The sequence below is a fragment of the Haliotis asinina genome, chromosome 4 (genome assembly GCF_037392515.1).
Source record: "Haliotis asinina isolate JCU_RB_2024 chromosome 4, JCU_Hal_asi_v2, whole genome shotgun sequence".
Classification (NCBI taxonomy): Eukaryota; Metazoa; Mollusca; class Gastropoda; order Lepetellida; family Haliotidae; genus Haliotis; species Haliotis asinina.
This window is the reverse complement of record NC_090283.1, coordinates 59740217-59751277: the sequence shown is the minus strand read 5'-3', so window position 1 is coordinate 59751277 and position 11061 is coordinate 59740217. Positions and strand designations below refer to the sequence as shown.

The window sequence follows — 11061 nt, the reverse complement described above, 5'->3', positions numbered from 1 at the left end:
CAGTTTGCATAATAATGTCTAATGTGTCTCTGTTCAGTGAAATATATATCATTAACTATGAAAAGTTTCTTTCCTTGAAAGCGATGATGTATATGTACAGTTAACCGTCAACTTATCGACATTCTCACCTCCACACTGGATGATTGTTCTTATAATTACCTTCAACCTAAGTGGTTCCTCGTTAATAACAGGTCCTAACGGGCTCCCCGAAGGAGAAGGATAGCTTTACATGTTCGCCAACCCTTTCTACCATCACTATGTCATAGAAATTCATAAACACATACTTATCATAGAGTCCCAGTTGGACAATAGACTGTATTTCTTATGGATGTGGGACGGGGTTTACAGCCACATTTTCCCTTCCTTGGCCGTCATGTATGTGGACATCCATTAAGTCTTTATAATTGATAATTGTAGAACGTAATAATAATGATATAATAATCAGTTCTAGATTGTTTAGATTGGTACGTTGAGTCAACAATCAATTCCAGGTTGTCTTGATTAGTACATGATATGATGGCCATGTATCTGTGTCGTCTTCTTGCACACAGGGATACACATGGCAAAGAAGGCACTGACGAGGTTGCAGCATCCTGAAAGAAGAAATAAATGTGACACCATGCACCGAATAGCCAACACAACGGGTAATGTGTCCGAGCTGCGACGCGGGACAAGGGTCGTCTGACAGCAGTTTAGACTAGCGCATAGAGTCAACAGTCAATTCGAGACTGTTCAGACTGGTACAGACAGTCAGCAGTCAACTCCAGGCTGGTTAGACTAGTACAGAGAGTCAACAATCAATTCCAGACTGTTTAGACTAGTACAGAGAGTCAGCAGTCAATTCCAGACAGTTTAGACTAGTACAGAGAGTCAACAATCAATTCCAGGCTGTTTAGACTAGTACAGAGAGTCAACAATCAATTCCATACTGTTCAGACTAGTACAGAGAGTCAACAGTCAATTCCACACTGTTCAGACTAGTACAGAGAGTAAACAAGCAATTCCAGACTGTTTAGACTAGTACAGAGAGTCAACAGTTAATTCCATACTGTTTAGGTTCGTACATAAACCCAGCAGTCACTGTACGAATCGAAGGTAGCCACTTGGTTAAAACGTCTGTTACATAACGCGACCGTTAGATAAACCCTCATCCCACACGTGAAAATCAGGGTTACTACTACTGTTTAACAACCTATATCTGTCGTAAGATTCGACTAACGATCGGGTGGTCAAGCTCAGTGACTTGCATGACACGCGTTATCGTATACCAATTGCGTAGATCGATGTTCATGATGGTCATCACTGGATTGTCTGGTCCTGATAGCTTGAATATTACTGAGTGTGGTGTTAAACATCAAACAAGCGAACTAAGCCCTCTTGCTGATAATTGCCACTAACTGGCCGTATGGTGTGACTAGACTCCAGTTTGTGAATGAAATAGAACAAAGCCAATAAAACGTTCTACGTAATTTGTCAGGGAGCGTGGGATGTCAGATACTGGGAAATATTCAGATATAGTATTTCAATTACCGGCGAAGATAAAGGTGTAGTCGTAAACTCCGGTTGTTTCATAAATGAGACCTGAAACAAACAAAAATTATGATACACCGAAAAGAGTGACTGACCAGTGTCGATTATCTGGACTGAAAGAAATTCTGTTTGGTATAAAATGATATAATAATATTTATAGACCACTGGAAACGATAAATATATACACCAGGTGGTCATGGTATGCATATAGCAGTGACGTCTGCCACCGAACCTGCACAAGAAGTTCATTGTTTGCATGTTGCCTTACGGAAAGAGGTATAATTACATCAAGGCCATTTTCTGAATCATTTGTAATAAACACAAATGGGACCAATTCCATAAACGTCACATCAGTAATAGAGAATATAGACTACCGTGTAGCTCAAAAACACGTGTACATTTTGATGCAAAAGGAGACAAAAATAGATAATGGGAACTAACTCGTAGCTCACAAACACACTTGTACACTTTGACGTTAAAAGGAAATAATAATGAATAATGGGGACTAACTAGTGGCTCATAAACACGTGTCCACGTTGACATAAAAGGAAATAATAATGAATAATGGGGACTAACTAGTGGCTCATAAACACGTGTCCACGTTGACATAAAAAGAAATAATAATAGATAATGGGGACTAACTTGTAGCTCATGAACACGTGTCCACGTTGACATAAAAGGAAATAATAATAGATAATGGGGACTAACTTGTAGCTCATAAACACGTGTCCACGTTGACATAAAAGGAAATAATAATAGATAATGGGGACTAACTTGTAGCTCATGAACACGTGTCCACGTTGACATAAAAGGAAATAATAATAGATAATGGGGACTAACTTGTAGCTCATAAACACGTGTATATTCTGATATAAAAAGAAAATCTCAATAAGCCCCAGGCAAGAAACATAGAATGGATACATATTAAATTTCATAGTGTGAGGCATCTAACAAATGGATAGCAGAAAATATATTTTCAGGGTTTACCTACTTCCAATGGGTGGTCCAATCATGTAGCCAGCTCCTAAGACAAAAGACCATACGCCATAGCCAAGGGCCAATTTGGATCGGCCTATCAGCTGGATACATATAGGGCAGACTAACGTAAATACCCCCTGACTATAAGCACCAAATAATACACTGAACATCATTTGAAGGCAGTACGTGTGGGAGAGCAGGGGAAGTGCCATTAGTGATATCCCTAACATTCCTTGTAGTCCGACATGGAGGATAATGCTTCCAATAGCTGGGTCAGAGGAGGCAAAGCCTGTCAGTATTCCCGCCAAGAGGGTGGTAATACCCATTCCGGTGAAGAGCCTTGAAGACTGTGCCGGGGTACTACCTTTCAGTTCAGCATAATATGGCAAATGTACCATGCAGATTGCTTGCCCAAAGGACCATAGAAAGACGCTAGTGAGGTAGAAGAAGAATCCGCTTTTGCCAAACAAAACTACATTGGCCTTTATAGTACCACAACATATTGTGTTTGACAAACGTGTTTGGGGTTCTAGTAGAGGTGCAACAGTTGTAATGGTTGATACTGAATTGTCTTCTGTGAGACAACCAGGAACATTGTAGGTATCAGCAGTTCGAAAAGAATCGTGTCTGACGTCATAGTGCTGGCTGTCGGAACTCCTCTTTTGAGCCCATCCATCATTGTTCTCCACACTCTGAGGTCCAAACAGATCTTCTTTTCAGTCAAGGTCGCGTCTATCAAAGTCAGTTGAGACTGGTTTCTGGTCTGCCAATGTAGAAAGTGGTCTAATAAGAGTTCCAGCGAGGCACACATGAAATCCAACGGCGCCCAAAATAAGCAGAGTTCCAGAAAGATTGTATAGGTCTAAGAGAAAAACTGTCAATGGGGCAACTGTAAGAAGTCCCAATGCACCTCCAGACATACAAATACCATAAGCTACTGGGAGCCTCTTAGCGAAGTAGTCACCAGGTGCCACGCCACTCACGCTGGCTGCAAGACCACATCCTACACCTGAAAATAGATGTCATTTGGACATCAGGGAGCACGAGAAAGTACTGGCAATATTTTAGAGTGAATGGTGCAATGACACATAGTTTGATGATATACCTAATTGTAAACCACAAGTCACTGTGTTCTGTAATCTGATTGGTTGAAAAACATGATCAAATGGTATTAGATTCCCGGAAACTGCAAGACTATTCACTGCGTATTTACACGTAAACAATTGTTTTGTTGTGTCATCAACAGTGGTGACGTCATTCAAATCATATTGTGACGTAAAGTGAGAATGACGTCACAAATGAGCAACTCCAGATGCTACCATGGGAACCAGCTGAAACGGCCAGCTGATGACACTTTACTGCTGTAGTCATACTCGATGTAAACGAGTGCAGACACTAAAACCCCTTTGGTTTACTTTTTTGTTTACAATGTCGATAAACATCATGTGTTGGCCAATTTCCGGCTGACGCCGTCGGTTCCAAATGCATTCCCGTGCTTCAAATACTCAATAACACCCGGAAATTGGCCAACACATGATGTTTATCTCCAAATTGTAAACCAAAAGACACTGTGTTCTGTACTCTGATTATCTGAAAAACATGATCAATTGGTATTTGATTTCCCGAATCTACAAGACTATTTACTGCGTATTGACACGTAGAAACATCGCCAGCAATTGTTTTGTTGTGTCATCCACAGTGGTGACGTCATACAAATCATATTGTGACGTAAATCAGAATGACGTCACAAATAAGCAGCTCCAGATGCCACTTCCCTGCTGTACCCGTACTCGATGTAAACGAGTGGAGACCGTAAAACCCTTTGGTTTACCTTTGTTTACATTGTCGATAAACGTCGGTTTCAAATGTATTCCCGTGCTTCAAATACGCAATAACACCCGGAAATTGGCCAATACATGATCTTTATCTTCTAAATATATACATCATTCATTGAAGAGGGTCCTTTGATCTGTATGTGCGGTTGACGAGTGTGGACTAATAATAAGGAAACTGGGTTAAACCTAAATAAGAAGGTACGTGGGTCGTTTGCTATTATGTACTTCTGTGTAAATTGACACTATCACATTTATTTACAAGATCAGTCATTATTCCCCAGATCAGTCATTTATTTACCAGTTGTTTCAAAGGCATTTAGAAGTTGGTGGAATCAAACTAAATATGCTTTATGGTTCAACTTCTTTATCATACAAGGTCACAACGTTACCTGAAGAAGAGACTAGGAACTGTCTCGAAAAGTTGTGACCTTGTATGATATAGAAGTTTATTCACTAGATCTGTCATTTAATCCTCAAAAGCAAAACATGTTATCGCTCACAGTGTATCCTGACTATTATGTTTGGTAATATGTGTAGAATATTCATACCAATGAACCTGCTTTGTACCACTTATCATAATAGCGATATTCACCTGTAATAACTCCAAGGGTGATGACCAATCCAGTGACAGTTCTACAGAAGGATGCAGTTGTCGGTCCTGCAAGTATCAGGATGCCACCAGTCAACCTGTGTCCCAGTCTGCCTTCTAAAATACCCGCCAGTGGTCCTTGAAGACACGATTTATTTCAAAGACTGCGAACGTATCGTGCATAACAACGCCTTGATTATTTGTTACAATATGTTTTCCGGCTTATACATCTGTGAAAGACGCTAGCTTGTCACATTGTCCCCCAAGACCCAGTTCATACATAATTTTTAACATACATGATGATACAAAAGGAATATCACTCAGTATGTGTTCGGGATTGACCTAAAGACAAGACAAGGTGTTTGTTGTTTATATTAACGCTGGACTCCGTCGTATTGCAGGTGAATAACGACGGGCCGTAAATAATCGAGTCTGGTCCAGACACAGATTGGCATCATGAACATCGACCAATGCAATGGGAAGCTATGGTATGTATCAGCCGTAAATTGCTCTCCATGAGCCAGATAATCCAGTGACTTTGAGTATGAGTGAACACTTGACCTCATATGCCAATTGGAGTTGGTTTTTAACGCCGCACTCACCAATATTCTAGCTAGATGGCGACGATCTGTGAATATCGGATCTGGACAAAACAATCCAGCGATCAAAGCCATGGGCGTCACAGCTGGTATGCGATGACATGTGCCGACAAAGGTGACCACCTGATCCTGTTAGTCGCTTCTTGAGAGAAGTATGGGCTAGTGAAGATCAGTCGGAACCCGGAGCTTCAAGGGTCTTACGGGTAGCCCGTCTTTGACACACCATCTCCAAGTGTGTTGAGGCTGTTAAAGCACTGTCATAAGAGACCTTCTACCAGTATTTCTTATCGTAAATATACTGTACCCAGCTTTAGCACGTATGTGTTACGACTGGTAAAGCACTGTCATCAGAGACCTTCTATTAATAGATCTTATTGTAAACGTAAGGAACCCAACATGTATATGTATGAATCATATGTGGGCCTAATTATATATCGGTGTTGCGTCATGAACATCAGAAATACACTCACCACACATTGAAAATGTCCCCAACAGTGTTGATCCAATCCAGGACACTTTGACTAAGTCATTGTCAATTTCCTCCAAAATGGCTGGTGTAAGAACCCCAACAGAGGAGACCAATCACAGCAAAAATAAGCTGGTTTCCGGAACACTGAAACCGAGAAGAAACGTCATGGAAACCAACATTTCCAGTTGGTTTCCAGGGAGTTTCCTATAGTTTCATTGTGGTTTCCATGCAACTGAAACTGCACCATTTCAGGATGGTTTCCTGTTCGTTTCATTACCCACTCCTCCAAGCGGGATCCAGTTGGTTTCCATGTACGAGTTTACTGCAGGTTTCAACCTGGTTTCCATGTATGAGTTTTTTGTAGGTTTCAACCTGGTTTCCATGTATGAGTTTATAGTAGGTTTCAACCTGGTTTCCATGTATGAGTTTCTTGTAGGTTTCAACCTGGTTTCCATGTATGAGTTTCTTGTAGGTTTCAACCTGGTTTCCATGTATGAATTTATTGCAGGTTTCAACCTAGTTTCCATGTATGAGTTTACTGTAGGTTTCAACCCGGTTTCCGTGTTGTAGTTTCCAACCTAGTTTAATACCTAGTTTCCATGAACTGAAACTTGCTCGTGTCGGCCCTTTACCCGGTCCTCCGGAAAAGATGTTGTTTCATGTCTCACATGTAGCAAATCAGGTATTTTATACAATTGCATAATGGTAAAAGGCTTCAGGATGACAAACAACAGAATAAAACACAAATTCATGAAAAGTTTATTTATATTCAACAATATGTTTGTAAACAAATAATATTCGGAATATTCAAGGTAGTACATGAAACAAAAGCAAAGGAATAATTAGCAGTGAGTACAGAATATTTTTCTTAAACACACTGTAGACCAGCCCATATCACTTGGCTTCCTGGTTTGAAAAATGTTAGCTCTTTCCCCAAGAGAGGAAGAAATGTGTGCTTCTTCTCCTCCGGCCAGTCAATCGTTTCACAGCCTTCCTGCTTTCCAGCTTCTGAAATTTAGAAAACAAACTATCAGTACAAACAAGCATTCGTCTACCATATCCATGGCTAGAAAAAAGAAAACAGTCAAACATTGCTTGAGGTGAAATACACTGAACCCCATGTCCAATAAGCGAAGAGATCAAAAAGTATAAACTGAGCATTTGACAAAAGCATTTGACAAAAGTTTCAATCGCAGAACAGCTTATTGATATATGATAGAGTGCAGAGACATGAAGAAATTCGCCTTTGAAAGCCATAATTTATTTTCTGAATGTTACTTACAATGCACATTATGAGTATAGAACTACGATTTATCCGTTATTGTGAAAAGACATGTTTACTTAACCAATAATGTGGAGTCATTCAGACAGACAAGCTATGAATATGGGGTCACAGGCATACGCTGCAGCATAATGTGCTGCATATATTTAAAACTTTTTAAGCTGTATTTTTCAAAGGATAAATTGCACTTTTATCAGTGTTCATTTTGAAATTCCTAGAATGTACATAGAAAGAATCCAAATTAACTTCATATTTTAAAGGGTGCCTTAAAATTTTTAATCTCTGCAAGATGTAAAATGACTAGAATACGTTTACTTACTCTGAACTTTTTGCCGTTCTTTGCGTACAAGCCGTGACTGCTTTCCCCACACCTTCTTAAGTGATACATCTTGTTCATCCAAACCCATCAAAAAGCTTCTGAAAGGAGACATGTGCGTGATGCATAACTATAAGTGAAACATGTTTCCAGTGGGAGGTTACAAGAATAGTGACATGCGCCATGAATTTTTACTAGGATTCCTAGGATTTACATTATTTGGTTATGGTGTATGTACATTATGTACTGGACGGTTCAGGTTATACATACCTTTTGTATGTCAAAATGAGTTGGTCCTGGCTGCCTTCTTCAGTTTTTCCAACACTGCCCTCCTTTATGCTGGAAACGTAGAAATGCATCGATTAAAAAAAAGTCAGGAACTTGTCATATTGCACTCTTGATAAGTGTCGAATAAAAAGAATAAATAAGTGTAGAATATGCTAGATGAAAAGAATCCAGGTCAGCAAATTCATATACTGTTTTGGGTTGGCAATCCATCATTGTATACCCATATATTCTTTATATCAAAAACTCTTCGTAAACTTTTCTGTGGGACTAACACAATCCACATTTCTTCATTCAGAGTTCGTTAAATCTTGATATGATAAGCATAACACTGCTTACATCAGATGGCAAATCTAAATTATCTCATAAATCAATAATATAAAAATATTCAATATTAGTTTGAAAACAATGCACCAAATCTGGTCAGAGAATCCCTAACCTATAAATGCAAAATGACACATTATCCCTGACTACATTGTTTTCAAACGTGCAAATATCACAAGCAATATGAAAAGGATTTCTTAAATAAGTATTCGTATCTATAAATACGTTTGAAGTTATTTTGAGTCATAACAAGCACATTAGCAATAATCATGATAATATACTAGAGATATTTGTGATTTATTTTTTTCTTGCAAAGATAATTTTTCATTCATTAACAGATTGAACCATTTTAATCGTGTGTGAGCTGATCCAAATCACAGTAATATTGAGTTCTTGAATTAACCGAGTGCTGAGTGAAGGAAGCCGTACATCTCTCTTGCTAAGAATTCGACACGCATTTGTTTACCGAGGTCCATTAAGTCTAAAATTTCATATGTATTGTAGTAGTTACTTATTTACGTTAAACATTACGAATAACATGTGCTATTGCTTATTTCAAGAAAATAACACTGTACCTGACCAGATCGTGGAATGTTCCTTTTCTCCCGCTGCGATCGACGACTGCTGCTGTTCTCAATTTTTCACGTATCCGAATCTCCAAAGCTTCTATTGTAAATCTCATTGCCAGTCTCTTGAATCAGGTAACACGGGCAAACGTAGGAATACTGCACTGTGTTGACTTCCTTGTCGTCGTTACTGGACATACCGGGTGAGAACTGCTTTCAAAATAGTCGTCTCAAAACAACTTGGGATCAAGTGACAAAATGGCGGCAACTGTGCTTAGGGGCATTGTGGGTAATAAGAAATACCTAATCCTGTTTCGATTGGCAGGCACGAAATCCTTCTCTGACCCAATTTGGATGTGATTTTAAGACAAAGACCGAAAACGACCACTTCAGTACATAAAACTGTTGCTTTTATAAGATGTAACGAGTTCGCGTGCCCATGGATTGCCGGTTCATTACTTCCGGATTTGTCTGTCAACACCTGACTCAGGTAAGTTCTGTTGTTTTTACAGCTAGCTAATTTTGATAATAGGAGCCTGTTAAGTGGGGACTGCCCCAATGAAGCCGACACACGAACCCCGTCACACTAATGACCTGACACTGATTAGTTGTCAAGTATTTGAACTCAGTGTCAAAGTATGCCAGCTATAAATGCTTTTAACGCGAAACTTTACGCACTGCCTCAGTTTATATTGTATAATTCACGTATATTCTGCATAAATATCATCATGTAAGTACCGAACTGACAATTGTTTTAATGACTTATACTAATCTTCCTAAATGCTTATACCCTTTCACATTCCCAGGAGTTGGCAGTCTATAGCGTGTTTTTTTTATATATTGCATCATTTACCTTTTAATTATTAAAATATATCTGAACTATTGCTATTGCTAAAGTGGTTTAATTTTATTTATTTTTATACAATATATTTACTGAAAGGAATACAAGCCCGAACACAACTCAATGATCCAATAAGTTTAAATATAATAAAAGTTTGAGCAATGTTTCTATGCAGAGTCAACTCACCTTTTATTCTTGTATATAGATATCACTGTTTTATTATTTCTTTTCAGATAAAGAAAGCGTCTGATCCTCAATTTGACAAAGCAGACAACCGAAACCTGGACTTGCCCCATTCATCCCAATCTAGAGAAACGGAACTAAGTGTGCCTCGCGCACATAGCTGGGCAAAGGCCATTTATAGCCATTCGTCCTTTCACCATTTGCATGTTTAGTACGGTGTGCATGGTAGCTGGAACATGATGCTTCATTACATTACGAATAAACAAGAATGTGAAGGAAAAAAGTGTATAGTTTGTTCTTGTATCATCAGTTTGAAGCCACATTTAATATTGTGATATCCACAGAATGATGCGTCAACAATTTCAACTTTTGTTGTCTTGTTCATCTAAGCATTGATACGAATCTACTATTCCTTCCCCGGGCACATTCAGATTGAATTATAACACCTCGTGAAAGCTAAGTTTCAGTCAGGAATGGAAACCAACACATGACCATAGCTTCGTGTCAGTATTCCATCACCGGAGCTTAGAGCATCCATTATGGATTTCTATTTGGAAACTATGTCACCCAGTTTTACTGAATGGATACCAACTGGATGTCAGGATGGTAAACAATTACACATTTTATGTTACTTAGTTCAAAACAGCGCAATGGAAACCAACATGAAACCACATTTTCTACTTTTATGTTGGTTTCCATTTAGTGAGATCTGAGAGTTGCAAATTCCAGGTATGGAAACCAACAAGAAACCCCTGAACTTAGTTTCATTTTGGTTTCCATTTACAGAAATACCAAAATCACATTTCCAAAATGGAATCTAGTTGGAAACTCAGTTAATTAGTTTCAGGGAATGGAAACTAACTGGATTCCGCAATTACCCACATTACGGATGGTTTCCAGGTTTCTGGAAACCAAGTCATTTTTGTAGTGAATGCGCCATAGAGCACCTCAATTGTGAAACAAGCACCAAGAACCACCCAGGCATATCCATGGTCAATACTTGGAATGTTCATGTCTTGTTTCAAATGTAAGAGGTATTTCTGCATAAAATACCCTCTATGTTCCTTCCTACCCTGAAAAGATGAATGATTCTACCATGACTACGTGAAATGCTCGCATTTGATTGGTCACTCAATAAAAATAGCCACTATCAATTTTGGACTGAAAATGCGTCTTTCACGGCGCTTCAGTGCGCAAACACAACACTGCCGTGCAGCTTCAGCTTGACCACCATCATGACTAATATCAACACAACAGACGTGAT

General features: G+C 39.0%; 1 pseudogene; it reads right to left on the bottom strand.

Annotated features, from left to right (window-relative positions):
- Window positions 1–501: 501 nt before the first annotated feature.
- LOC137281058 (monocarboxylate transporter 12-like) lies at window positions 502–10810 on the bottom strand (annotated as a pseudogene).
- Window positions 10811–11061: the final 251 nt, after the last annotated feature.